We start from the raw sequence: 15,502 nt of genomic DNA, 5'->3' as shown, positions 1-15,502 counted from the left end.
AAATAAACCTAAACTGCTTTTCATAAAGTGGAACAGATTAGTAAGTGAAATACTTATTTAACCAATGTGTCATTGGAGGTTCAGCTCTCCAGTGATACAACAGACCTCTCCAGGTTTTAGACTACCATTCAGTTTCCAAAGCTGTTGTACTGCAAGATTAATGTTAAATACAGAACAGTGCTGTGTAGGTGGTCATAATGTTATGCTGATTGATGAATTGCTCTTTTGAAGTTGGATTTGCTTAAATCTAGGACTCAGTTAGGAACAGATGGGTTTTACTGTAGTGTCTGAGTTTAGATTTTTTTGGCTTAGTGTGAGAACCAAACAGATTTCAAGAATATTTCATGTCACTTCTAAAATTTTTTCTTTCTCATTTCCTCATTACATTTTATTGCTAAGCTTTTTATTGCCACAGATAGGGACCCTGTTGGACCACAGGACTCTGTACGGGCCAAGGTTAGAGTCGTTTCTTCTGGGAACAAGATATTCAAGCAGATCTGGCTTTGGTTGGTTTGTCAGGCTAATTCTGATCAAATAGTATAACAGTTATGAAACTACTGAATGTTTCCTCACTGTAAAACCTGATTTATTCATTTATTTTTTTTAAATCAGAAAAATATTCTCACGCAAAGATCATTGCCTTCTTTGTGACAGAATTGCTCTTCAGGTTAATATACACAAGTAGTTTGACTCTTTCCAAACATCTGAGATGATAAATATAAGGAGTAACCACCATGTTTATGAATGCTCATTTTTAAAAGACAAGACTTTACAGGTTAAAATCAAAATGAGCTTTCATAACATCTCTCGTTACAAAGCAGGTATAGGAAGGGCGGCTCAAATCGACCCAAGTCTGGCTGGGGGAGTTTATTACTTCAATAAAGATAGGATGGTGTTGTAAGAATGACATCAGCAACTCCCATACCTTTGAAACTACGCATTTTGTTCCCACAGTCAGGGTTGTGCAAGCTCACACTTTAGAGGAACTTGTTAGAAACATGGATGCACCAATCGACCAATTTTCCCTTCATGACCTCTGATCCGTTCTTGTCAAGTCAAATCCTTCAGAAATCAGATTTCCCCCCCCCAGCTAATCATTTTTATTGTTGTTTTTGGCTTCATTAATGTCATTAGAATTTGGCTGGTCAGACCTGAGACGAAAACCAGAAAATGGTATTTCCCAGGAAAGGCCTAATCAGTTCAAAGTTCATTGCACACAGAATAAATAAAGCTAAGCTGCTCTCAATCACATATTTTGAATCTAGATGCTTTTTCTATCAGATACAAATTTTTATTTTGAGAAGGCCTTTTTTTGGTCCTACTTTTCACATGAAGGATAGAACAGAAAAAAACCTTTTGATACGTGAAACGGATCAAAAGTCACATTTTCAATGTTTGAATTGCTGACCAGTGTTCAGAGGTGGTCAAATGAAAACCGTCAAATTTAAATCCCTTTTTGTGCTCATCTGATTTTCTAACAAAATCTCTTGAAACAAAGAAAACAAATTCTTAGCAATCAATTTCTTTCCAAGGAATGTTCAAGGAATTCATTAAAAAAATATTAAGGGTAAAATATGAAAAACAGGGATATGATGGAAAAATTGCCTATTGTTTTATGATTACGTTAACCTCATTGTTATGTTATGTCTTAATGTTTAATGCAAACCAATTTATCTCTTTTCCTTGCAGCTGCAGAAAACCATGTCTGGCAAATAACCTCAGATACACCTTTTCCACACAAGGTCCATAAGCATTAGAGATAAAGACGTAACATAAACCATAACTCGGTAATTAAGAGTCATTAGACTTTAGCACGTAATAAAATATTGAATTCCACCATCAAATGTTCCTCTGCATCTAAAGATTTTCACTTTGCAATAGCAGAAAGTTGTATTACTTAGAGACTTTTCAAACCTACATGGAGATGTTTGGCCATAACACAAAGCAGAGAAAACCAAACAGAATAATCAGCAAAAAAAAAAAAAAAAAAAAAAACTAACAAACTGTAAAGCACACTGTTGGAGGGCTGATGATGTGGGGTTATTTTGCGACCGTAGAACCTTAAACTCACTGAGTCGACCATGAACTCCTCTGCAGCACCACTGATATTGGAGAAGCCATTTGTTCGGCAGCTCAAGCTCACCTCAAACTGGGACAACAGTGGTGAAATTACAACAGAATGACAAAAACAAAAGAATCAAGGTATTGAAATTCTCCTATCAAAGTCCAGATGTCAACCTGATGAGATGCTGTTGTGTGCAGAGACAAAAGTCAATAAACCTTGATGAACTGAATCAATGATGGAAAGAAAAATAGAAACCGTGATGTCAAAGTATGATTTATTGCTGATGAAAGTGGTTCTACGAGATCTTGAACAACAGGTTGAACAGTTTATCCACCATGGCCCCATATCTACATTTATAATCAAACTCATGTGCTCTCTGAATATGAGAGTCATTTGTCTTAAAATAGTCACTCACTCTTGGAGTTAAATATATATACTTGCATGACAATGAACTAAAAAGTTAATCATTGAACACAATGACATTTTGTTAAACTAGAAGTTCATAAACATGACAGCTCTATACTAAATGAGTCCAAAAGGGTTTCTTTATTCCTATTTATTGCAGCAAGTGAAGGATTTTTAGACCTTAGTCATGTTAGTCATAATAACTAAAATCAGACTGTGGTCAAATTGAAGAATGATAGGATCAGACTAGAGAACCTGGATAAAAGTAATATAGGTGTGTACAAACAACACAGCAACTGTAGAAGCATGTTTGCACGTTCATACTTGGGTGTGACAGCAGAAAGTATCCAACGTGAGATCATTGTGGAAATAACAGGACAAAGGTTCCCACTTTGAAGAGTTTTATAATGATGAAACAGCCGTAATTTTTTATGATTGGTTCTCACTAACACAGAACAAGTCACCAAACTGATTTATTTACAAATAAAGAGGAAAAACACCTTCACCAACAAGCTTTAAGAAGCTTAAACTTTAAAATCAGCCTAAGATAATTTAATATCAGTTTTAGACTTGAGTTTCATGATATAACTAACTATAGAGTGAACTACTAAGCATATTACTAAACAAATTAAGAATACTCGATGTCTAAAAAGAAAAAAAACAGCCACACACTAAGTTTTTAGTCATTTCCTTCCACAACAAATAAAATTTAACAATGACGTCAGCATCAGGAGGAAAAATCAGGCCACATGTCAAGGATGGACACTCACACAGCAGACGACTGACTAACTTCTCTACTGCTTGGTTTCAGTCACACATATCGCATACCTCACATCTACACATGCTGATCTTTTTGCACCACAACGCTTGCTCTCTATTGCTGAAACGCCTCGAGATTAAAGTTCCTCTACCATAATTTATCGTGTCAAAGTAACATGTTGGGCGAAAACTATTCAATGTTTCGTTAAGGGAGTCAACACGTTTTAGAATTAGAGGTTGATAATCAAAGATTTTCTGCTTTTTCTCTAAACTCCATAAATTTAGGTGCTGCTATTGATGTGCATTTCTCAATCTGGATCCCCAGAGTACTCTCGTCTGTATGCTTTAGATGTTTAAAAGTTCAGACACACCTGATTCAAAGGAATGAATTACCTCAGCAGCTTGTTATCGGGTTCTGCACAGCTCTGTTTGCATTCCGGTTCAGGGTTTTGGAAAACCATTTCCAGGCAAACCCTACTGAAAACCAGAATCCAGAACAGGTCAACCAACTAAAGTTAGAGTTGCTGTAGGCCTTGCCTGCTTAAACTTTTGTTGGTTTCCACATCACCTTCAGTTGGGTTGTTAGTGAGGTCTCTTTTCAACAACTGGCTAATAATTTTAATTCAGCTTTCCCGGTTGAGGGAAACTAGCATGACTACCATATTTGTGTTTTGACTGAATCAACTAACTGATGGAGGTTATACAAGTCTGAGGACATGCATCCTGTATCTGTTTTTTATAGTAAAGGCTTAAATGGAATATGTGGATTACTATATTAATAGCAGGTTTATATTATAGATAGAGCTGCAGAATCTAACAAAATGCTGCCATTATCAAATTAGTGATCGTTAATTACTGGTTTAAGTGACTCCAGCAGTGACAGGCTATTGAATTTTATGCAGTCATGCATCTTCTAGATAAATAAATGGATATTGTCTGGAAACTAAAAAGGTTTCTATATCTAATTTTTGCATACTTATCCAAAATGAAGCGACATAAAATTCCACACTTTTAAGACAGAAAAGGAACCCTAAAGCTTCCAAATAAAGACTTCTTTATTTTACCGTATTTGTCTTTATTCTGAGTTGCATGTTTACGTTTGACATTTTATTTTTCAAACTTGTCCTGCTAATTCATATTTCCTGAAGCATACTTTTAAACTGAACTAGTGTATAACAAATATACAGTATGTATCCACACAGTGATATGGTTTACAGCTGTACAAGGCAGAGATCTGTTATAAATGACAAACATTCATTGTTGTCCATTGTTAAAAACAAAAACAAAATCTTGAGTCAACCTCTCCAACAGCACATAATTTATGAATGACAAATGTAAACAAGGCTTAAGTTGTGCAAAGCTAGCATGCAAAACTCAAAAATAAACCCTCATGTTTGGTTTCAGTTTACTATATATATATATATATATATATATGTCTGAGTTGCTTAACAAGAGATGGGAGATGCAGCCAAAAACAAATGATGGAAGGCGAAGAGAGTGAGGGTGACGACACAAGAATGGACAAGTGTTTGCAGATAAGAAACTGGCCTCCCCGACTGAAAGAACCCATCGAACCTGTGTGACAAGGACTCAGGATTTCACATATTTTTGTGGCCCCTCTCCATGTGCCTGATCTGAGCATGTGCAACAATCAGAGGCGCTCTGTAGCAGCGAACATGCGAACAAGGTGTCGCGTTACCACACACAAGCACACAGAGCCAAATTGCAACAAAACACACTGCGAATCCACTTAGTGTGTTTGCTTTGTGAGCGTTACATCTCCTAAAGAGAAGAAATTACTGCCAGACATCCACCTACCGTTCTCCTGGATGAAATCAAGGTTCATTGTAGAGGTAAAATAAATCATTAATGAACTTTATAGAGGGATCCTGTTTTAGAGCTGCATGCAGAGGGCTAAGATAAATATAAACTGTAAGCTGCATCTCAAATTAGTGCGGATGAGTTTGTATGCAATGTGGAAATACATATTTATCAATAAAAAACGGGAAGAAGAGTAGATGTCTGAGTTTCAGAAAGGCAAAAAGAAAAAGTTAAAGTGGTTTTCTACCATAGTAAAGAAAAATTAAGGAAGAGGCTCTTTGTTAATGAGTAACTTTCTGGGTAACTAAACATCCCATTATGAGGTCATATTCTTTTAATTATTAGACTTTTGACCTTATTATTCTCACATGATGTTGAAAAGTTTAACAAATGACATTGAACCATTTTCCCCAATTTTCTAACATTTTAAAGTAATTTTAACAATTAAGATGCAGAAAAATTAAAGTACAAAGAATTCCTTAGGACTTGCATTGTTTTTGTCAAGGGGCAGTAAGATGCTTACACAATCTGTCGTTCTCCATGTGGTCCTCCTGGGTCAGATTCCCACTTTCCCTTCTCTCTCCTTTGTATTTTCCTACCCATTTCTTGTTCTATAATGGCCACTAGATCCTAAAACAATATACAGTATATGAAACTTGAACTTCTTGACTGTCATGAAGGCACTGGTGTCCTCATGGATCCATCGTCAGACATGTAAGCCTTTTGGTGTTGGGGGAGAAAAACCTTCACACAGAATCAACCCTACCTTGCGACTTGAACCCAGGACATTCTTGCTGCAGATCTACAGTACTAAGGACTGTGTAAAAAGTATTTAATTTAAAGATAACTTGTCATATATGCAGAATTTCAGCTGCATAATTAACCTTTATTCCTGTAGTTTAAGATAACTCTTTTTAAAGTACAGACTTGTTGATTTTGGGGGTTTCCCTCATTTTTAAGATGTTTTACAGTGGTTTCTATTTTAACTTTAAATGTACCAAAAGGGAAATTATCTTTATTAAAATAAAAATGGCAAATGAATAAAAATGCATAAAATCTCAAATTGTAGTAGTTTTTAAACAACATGTTACTAAATGACTACATGAGAACATAAGGCATCAACTCAATGTTTTTATTTCCCCCATTATTATTTATGATCAACTATCCAGTGCATCAATACAAAGAAAATAAAACAGAACACAAATATTACTAACATGTTTCTGCACCAATTCTTTTTAATATGCATTAATAAATTATGATAAAGTACAAAGTAACCTGATTAAATTGGTAATTATGTAACATTGGTAATTTATAAGTTGATGCATTCATATTAATGTCACTTAGGATGGCTTCACAGTCATCCATCAGCCAATGATTCATTTGAAACAAAATAATTTCTCCTCCTTAGTTAAATTGCTAAAGTAACATCTGCAGCCCTTAACATAAACAAATGTTATGGTTTGCTATGATTTTAAAGCGGTTGTAGTTAACCACATCTCAACTATAAAACGATTAAACCTGTTAAGCTGAAGACGGTTTAGGGATGTAAAAACATCACAGTTTTCTTTGTCCTGTCTACACGTACAGTCTGATACATGTGTGTAATAGAATATAACTAACACAGAGAGAGATAATGACAACAGCCTGACGGGTCAGTACAGCCAAGTGTTATAAAAGACAATGCCTCGTCTTCCAGAGACAAGTATAACTAAATAGTTTCTCCTGCCTTTTGTGGGATCTCGTCGTTTGGGTGTGGCTGACTGCTTCACTTTAGCATGTGTGCCAAACTGTTTGCTTGTTTGCAGACACACGTTTGTCCAACAAAATGCACAAAAGCCCCGTGTTAAGAAAATACAGCTTTTGTCATATTCCAAGTAACTCATAGAGTAAAAAACTACATTAAGAAATCAGGTTGTTTATTTAGCCTTTCAGTAAGATTTGTAGCTTGTTTTTGTTGTCCATTTTTAAAATCTTATGGCTGTTTTTGTATTTTGATGGTAAACAAAAGGGGGAAAAAACTACACAAGTGTAATTATAGGACCAGTTAAGTGCAACACCAACAAAAACAAAAAGGTTTTTCAATGAAAATCTCAAAAATTTGAGATCGAGATGATTTGATTGTACATTGTCTGCTTTAAAAAGGTCAATACATCATAAGGCTCAAATACCTACAAGAGTAGGACAACAGGAAACCAGTATTGAATAAAATTTTAAACAAATATCACATCTGGATTTATTTTGCAGAGAAATCAAACAGTCACATCTGGCATCAGTATTAGTCCATTTATTAAACTCCTCCACATATATTCCCTCCCGCCCTCCTCCCTACTGAACCTTGCCCTCTCGCTACTTTTCAGGTGTAATCGTGGCGATGAGCGGAGCCACTTGAGGCCTCCACCTGAGCACTAATTGCAGTGTCTCTATAGCAGCAAGGGTAAACAATATCCCAAGTAATGCATCACCACGGTGATAAGCAGCTCTCAGGAGTTGTAAAAGAGGCAGTCCGCCCGAATGGTTTGTTGGGAAAAACTGATGACGCATGAGTTGGATCCGAGAACCTGGGACAATCTGTGCTTCGCTGTGGCCTCAATTAATAGTCATTGTTAGATTAATTACCAGCATGAATTATATTTATGTTGACAAAAGTAACAGTTAAAAATACATAATTTGTGTTTGAGGTTAATTATCTAGTTTTTTAAAATATTGGTGTAATTCTTTAAAGCTATTAAACGTAGAAAGTCAAATTGTTTGCTTTACAAAAACACTTTTAGCCAAAGTTAAACCCTTCAGTTTATATTTTAAGTGGTTTCGATTTACAGTTTTGCAGGATTTATCAAAGTCTTTAAAGTTCTTCTTTTGTCTTTGCCCCCTGGTACTTGATCATTTTTGGATAGTTTTTTGCTGATGTCACTAAAATCAGAAGGATAAAAACTGTGTTATAACACATGGACAGCAAAACCTATTTTTAAATCTATATTTAGACATCCTGTTACCACCAACCTCCCACAAAGACCCACATCGTTTCCATTTTTTAACTGAACCCATAAACCATATTGTTGACAGACAAAAAAAGGATATTAGCTCCAACAAGGTGACTCCCATAGAGCTACTAATTGAAAGTCTCTTTATTATAACTGATACTTCTTAGGCCTTTTAATTATTAACTTGTCATTTAAAAAATAAAAATAAAAAAATTGGACAGAAAACAAACAAGAAAAACAGCCATCAAAGTCCAAAGACCTGACCAAAAAACATTTAAAATATTAGTAGGAGGTTGGAAGGAAAACATAAAGCAGTGTGTGGGCTGGCTAAAACTTTTGTACCAGCAGCAGTTGAAGCGACTAATCGACGCTCATACAGTGTTCTGTGCAAAAGACTGTCACATGTCCACATGTATTATGATGGTAATATTGTAAGACTTTCTTGATGGTGGTCTAACTCCTGTGGTTATAATGAGGCTTGTAGATCACCTAGGTCTTCATCTAGAACACAGATTTACCCAACCACATGCTCTTAAAAAAACCATCCACCTCTTTCTGACTACTACCTTGTTTCCATGTTGTAATATTTATACTATTCTAAATCTGTTCAACTTTGACCCATTTTTTACGGGATTGTTTTTTGTTTTTTTTAACCAAAGTGTCTGTTCCTTCCTCCCCGTCTTCCTTGCGCCTTCATACAGAAGACAATCCCATCATTGAGTGGAGAACGAGCCATGCCAATAAAAATCTACATTCCTGTGCTCCACCAGCCTGACCCACTCGCCTCGCAGCATTCCATCCACAAACACTTATTAGAACCCGGCATCATGCTCAGCCCTGGACTGCACCAATTCAGCTTTGCTGTACTCCTACTGTTTGTTTCTCTGAACGTTCAGAAAGCCTTCAAAGTGCTCTATCCAACTTCTTTTCTACTCCACATGAACAGATTCTGCTGGTCTCCATACCGTTCCCATTGTTCTTTCATTCATTTGTTTAATTCAACAATGCGCCTACTATCCTGCCAAGCTCACACCCTTGTGGCTACATTGTGACCCTTCACCCTTAGATTTGTTTACATTTTAACTCGATGATAGTGAGAAAGAAATGGTGACAAGCTTTCCAGGTGGAACAAAAATGAGTCAGATGTTTGAGCATTTCTGACATTGGTAGGCAGAGCGGCTTTGATTTCAGATAAAGCCAGAGATAGCAGCAAAGAGCAAACAAAGGTGCACCTGGATATTGCAAAAATGTTGGTCTTTAACAGATTCTTTTTTTTAATCTAACCTTAAGAGTGCAAAAACAAGATTAAACATTTTACTTTAAACAAAAATGAAGCCAAATAAGAAAGATCAGTGACTTGGTGACTTTAAAGTGCCCAGAACTGTAGATTATACCCAGATATCTTTTGTCTCATTTGTTCAAAGGAGAATTATTATCATTCCTTCAAATACAACTTTTACAGGACTCCTATTAGAGATAATATGCTTTCTCCTTCCACTTATCCAAACAAGATTTTTTTAAACTTTTTGTAATCGTCTTGTCATCAACATTTAACATATTGAGGTTCAGTCTGAAATGGCCTGTAACCTCCCTCCTGGTGAGATATGGAGCCGTTTTAAGTGTTTTCCGAAAAATATTTCAGGACGTAAACGGGTCGACTAAGTTGTTTGGAAATGGACTCCTAACCCTTCCCAGATTGATGGGTAGCAACATTTTCTTAAGGTGATTGCTGTTGTCGTTTTAAATAAAGCTAAGTAACAAAACAAACTTTCAGATCAGCAAAGTTGAGGAATAAAAATGTTGTTTTTGGGAAAACGCCTTCTCTCCTTCTCCAAATTGGATCAAGTTGTGGTTTTACTTTCCCCTCAGACTAACTAGTTGCCAGCACTGGTTCTGAACAGAAGCCATGTATCTTCTGTTGCTGACCAGTTCAAGCTGTTGAGGGTCTAAACAGCCTTCTGTTTGATTGTAAAACTGCTCCTAAACACACATGCATGCACATGTTGACATAGTCATAGACACAAGCAGCTACGAGGGTTCTGCTCCAGCAGATTGATATTTAAACTGGACCATCCACACTGACATCTTAAAGGTCAGGAGATCAATTCTGTCTCCAAATCTACCAGACAACTCCTGTAACTGTAACTAGAATGGAGATAATCTAAAAACTACTTGTAATTAATGATTCCCTGACTCTTTGTCAGCCAAACATTCTACTAAAAAAGAAAACACAATTCGTCCAGACAGCCGTGTTGGACACGTTTAGTGTTATAAAATGACAAATTTGAATTCTGATTTGAAAGCTAGCTTGCTTAAAACAGTGTGGGGATAGGTTGATGACACACAAAAAAAATGACACATTTTCTGTTTTACTGCCAAGAGGTCCGAATTTCAGATCACAATTTCTCCTGAAAGTGTTTCCAGAGCATTTAAATGACAGAGCAGGAAAGAGTAACCTGATTTCAATGAAATGCAAAATACATTTAATCAGTAATCAACTCCTGTACCCAGCAAGATCCTGCATCCACATTATTCACAACAGCTTTAACCGTGTACCAACATGTAGCCTGATAAGGAAATGTTTCTTATTTGTTGTTTATAAGTGTTACTTTATCAAACTTACATTAGGTCTGCAAACCAGGGAAACAATTCATCTTAATGAACTGATTAAAATTGTCAACTAACTTAGTCAAATCAATCATTAACATTAGTACACACTCAAAGGCCATTTGCTGAATGAACAACTTAAGGTAGTAATGAACTGTACAAAATATACACATTTAAGCAGAAAGAACTGAGCTTTTCACATGCTGATGTTAGAAGTATTTTTTTAGCTGCAGATGAATCTTTTGCTACAAATGACCAAGCATTCACTAATGGAAGGCTATGTTATAGCATTTTAGGCAATACAATAAAATACAATGCTTATTTTCTAACTCCACAAACTTATTATTTTGGGGGGTGGGAGGTTTGCATCTTTTAATGCATTTCAAATAAAAAGGGCCTAAGTGGTTAAATGCAAAATCTTCTGGATGGGCCATTTTTTGACAGATTAATCATCAGAATAATTGATAGTCAATTACTTATATAATCACAATTGTCCAACAACAAGCTGTTGCAAAAGTTTTTGAAGTTTCTCAAACAAATTTGCTGTTTTAGCTCATTATTCAGACTTGATTTCTTATTTAATTTTTTTAGTCGTTTGGTTTGTTTCCCCTCCTCCAAACACCTGTAACAATTTGTTTTTATTACATCTCAGAACATGGTGAATAAGACCATCTATTCCCATATATTAGAGTAGATATTTAACTCCCACCAAGGTCAAAAGGAAGATTACATTCTTTATGGAATCCATCTCTATAAATTTTGGCAAATCACTAACTAAAGTCACGCTTGATGTGGCTGATCAATAACTTGAAATAGCTGCTCTTTATTATTTGTGCAATCTGAAAGTAACGTGACTATTGTCAGACACCACCTGTAAATCCAACCAGCAAAAGATATGTAGTTCCTTATGCCCTACTTTGTGCCTTTTGGTCTTTTAAATTCTTACAGCAGTATAATAAATTAGACTTATCACATTTATCCTAACTGTTAACATTTCAATAAGCTAATTTTCTATTTAAAATATCCACTACTCTTACATATTTGTATTTCACTGGTGAGCATCCTCAGTTTATCCATGTTGAACAAGCTGAAAAATAGTTGAACTTCTGCCATGAAAGTGGAACTATAAAGCAGCTATAAACCAGCACATGCTTTATTGCCCTTCCATAAGCAGAAACTGGGAGCAGTAAAAGATAAAAACCATATCTGACCAATGATGATGATGATGCATTGCTGCAAATCTTATCATTTTTTCCACTGGGTTATTGATGCTTCAGTTCATTATGATTCAGTTTTTCAGCTCCACCACATTGGAACACAGTCAGAGTGATTTAAGCAACAGTCTTATGTAGGTGATATAACTTTAAAATAGTAATTGGATATGGTTATAAATTAACATTTTGGCTTACAGTTATACCCAATATTTGTCTACAGTAATGACTACAGAAGTAAAAAGAGGACGCAATTTAATCTCAAGGACAATGTAGTCCTTCCTGCTCATTTTCCTGGCAGATCAGACAAAATGAGCAGAGCAAGTAGACCTGCCATACCTGGAAGACTATATACACATATATATTATTTTATTATTTATTTTGGACAGACACAAAGTAAAAAGAAAAAAATAAAACAAATCACTATGCCCACTGGCATGCAATTGTACATTTGTCCAAAAAGAAGCAGGTTACAAGATATTATGATTTCCTGCCCTTCTGATACTAATAACCTACAAATATTTTTATCTCCCCACACCCGATAAGCTCTTACTTCAGTTTATCGGGTATTAGTTTATACCCGATACATTAGTTTATTGAGTATACCACTATTACAGGATGAAGTCTTGCTAATAACATCCTGTTTTGGAGACAACCAAGTACTTGTGGTTGGCAATGTCATTTTAGCATACTCAGAATAACAGGAAGAGACATCAGATTAGGAAATATACCTGCCAAATATAGAATAGACTACATTCACAGTCTCAAACGCCGAAAAAGCTAACGTGTCATAGTTAATCAGACTACAGTCCGATGCAGGAAGAGGGTGGATAAGGAGAAGATCATTTTCCCAATCATAAAGTTTAAATACGATGAATGAATACACAAAAAGATTGATAAAAGCTGGACTGGTTAGACATCAGAATGTATAAAGGGGTTGATTAGTTGATTGAGGCCTTAGATGGTTGGACAGACTGATGGATGAAAAGGTTGTTGAGAGGACTAATGGACAAAAGGTTGGCTGGACTGAAGGACAGACATGACTGGCTACAAGGACAAGATGATAAAAGCCTGATTTAATGGTGGGGTTGAATGTTGCCTGAATTAACAGACAAAGAAAGAAGGATGGAAGAATAGGAAACAAATACCACCATAAAATCCAAACTGGTTGAGGAAACTGCATTTTAAATATTTAGTTATTTATCGTGTAGAATAAACTTTAGCAATAAGTTTGCAATACTTAGTTGTTTTTCTATATTCATTCCAACCTGAAGAATACTTGAATCAGAGTTCAAACCATTGCATAGTAAATATAAACCATGAACACCAACTGAAAATGAAACAAATTAACCACTCAGATTAGATTTGCATCAAACTCTAAACTGAGAACATTTCCGAATCTTCCTTTCAGTACAAATCCCTTGTACAAAGATAAAAGATGGTGACGTACTCGTCTGCAGATAAAGGCCTGCCGTCATTCAGGTTTATCTTTTAGTTGGCCAGATTGCTCAATAACTGATCAGAACTAAAATACAATTGAATCTGTAAGTTCAATATAAAACTACGAAGGGTTATTAGTTGTATTTCGTATTCTGTAGTCCTGATTATTGATGGCATCTTTATTTCAAGGTTATTGGGGGAATGACACTTAGGCCAAAGCCTCCCTATATGCCCCAAACTGGTGTAAGTCACTGACCCCAGTGTTGACTTCTCTCCAAACAGAAAACCTTTTGAAGTAATGGAATCAATTACGTCAGAAATGGGGGGAAAAAAAGTCTCAACCCAGTCACAGTGAGAAGGTGTGAAAATGCATGCAGTGTGACTTTGACACATTCTCTGTTTCACCAACAAACTGAAAGTTGATTAACTGAAACAAGAGCAGGCCAAAAATCATTTCCATGTATAGTACAGACCAAAAGTTTGGACACACCTTTTAATTCAATGAGTTTCCTTTATTTTCATGACTATTGACATTGTAGATTCACACTGAAGGCATCAAAACTATGAATAACACATGTGGAAATATGCACTAAACAAAAAAGTGTAAAACAACTGAAAATACCCCTTATATTCTAGTTTCTTCAAAGTAGCAACCTTTTGCTGTGATTACTGCTTTGCACACACTCTGCATTTGCTTGATGAGCTTCAAGAGGTAGTCACCTGAAATGGTTTTCACTTCATAGTTGTGCCCTGTCAGGCTAATAAGTGGGATTTATTGCCTTATAAATAGTGATGAAAATAAAGAAAACCCATTTTAATTAGAAAGGTGTGTCCAAACTTTTGGTCTGTACTGTATGTCGTACCTGAAGCCTGGAGGATATACTTATTTTGGTGGAACTTTCTGTCCTTAGATGCAGCCTGGATAGATTAGTAAGTGGGCAAACATGTAAATGTGCACTCTCTCACCAAGAGATTTATGCAAAACTGTCCACAGAGACTAACACACACACACACACACACAGGAATACTAAAAGCAAAAACTGGTTGAGTTGATGCCACAGCAAGAGGAGCAAACTTTCCACTTTCTCCACCAAACTCCCCCCACCGCCACATTTCAAATCCCCCTCTAATGGGACAAGACAAACCAGTTTCTTCTCCTTTCTTCTCACTCGCCTGAATCATTCATTGACACCGAGGCCCTCCACACCCACGCAACACCAAGCGCACGGGTCCGCCATGTCACCTGCGTGCCCCTCCTCCACACGGGAATTACACAACCACTGAACCTGCCTTGAGCTTTTCCTCATTCCCTCCCCTACAATCGGTACAGTCCAGGAGGAGGAGAGCAGGGAGTTTCTTCTGTTAGGACGACAGAAAACGCCCAGTAAAGTCAAGAGAATCAACTTTATGACAGTTGCTTACAAATCCTAAATTAAATGCAACTCATTAAAACCATTTTGCACACAAATACAGAACAAGACCTGCTGCTCCAAAATAAAGAGGTCAAAAAAAACATCTTCTAAATTATGATATTGGATCAGAAGGTTGCTGAAAAAATCTGAGGGAAAATTACTACAAGCAATGTTTTGTATTTCAATTTCCATTACAGTAAAATACCTTCACAAAATTGCTCATATTTTCTGTATGGCTTTTGGTTTTCAATGAAAATGACTACAAATACAGACATTAAATGACAAAAACAATCATGAGGGGGGAAAAAAATTAAAAATCACTGATTTCACAGATGTCCAGCAGAGACATCTTGGAAGGGAAGTAAAACAAACAAACAAAAAAAGGATATTGCTAAAAAAACACACACAAGAAATGTGTGTGTTTCTTGTGTGTGTTCACAATAAATACAATGGGTCATTTTCAGTCATACTGGAAATTTGAGTGGAAGGGAAAACAGATAGGAAAAAAGTGCACAATGAGCAGGAATAAATGGAGTGTAAATAGGGCTGTGAAGCAAAGACAATCTGATTATCAGGGGGAGATAATCAGAGCCACCATAGAAAAATGTTCCCAGGACATAAGGCTACGACTGTTGTATTGTTTTAGTTAAGCCACTTCAGGGACAAATTCAGAACCGTCTTACCTGGGGTAAGAAGAAAAAAAAAACTTGCCTGTTGCTCTTTAGAACAAAGTCTTCTATTTAGTCAATTCTACATTGGATTTGGAAATCAATTTCTCAGTGTCTGGAGGAGGAGGGGCGC

The 15,502-nt window shown here is 36.1% G+C and overlaps 1 protein-coding gene across 2 annotated transcripts in view; it reads right to left on the bottom strand.

The window, feature by feature from the left end:
• The window catches only part of fa2h (fatty acid 2-hydroxylase), a 35,990-nt gene that overhangs the window by 19,413 nt on the left and 1,075 nt on the right, over nt 1–15,502 (bottom strand). The gene's annotated exons all lie outside the window — the stretch shown is intronic.

The sequence above is a fragment of the Xiphophorus hellerii genome, chromosome 2, assembly GCF_003331165.1.
Source record: "Xiphophorus hellerii strain 12219 chromosome 2, Xiphophorus_hellerii-4.1, whole genome shotgun sequence".
NCBI lineage: Eukaryota > Metazoa > Chordata > Actinopteri > Cyprinodontiformes > Poeciliidae > Xiphophorus > Xiphophorus hellerii.
This window is presented reverse-complemented; position numbering and strand designations above follow the sequence as displayed.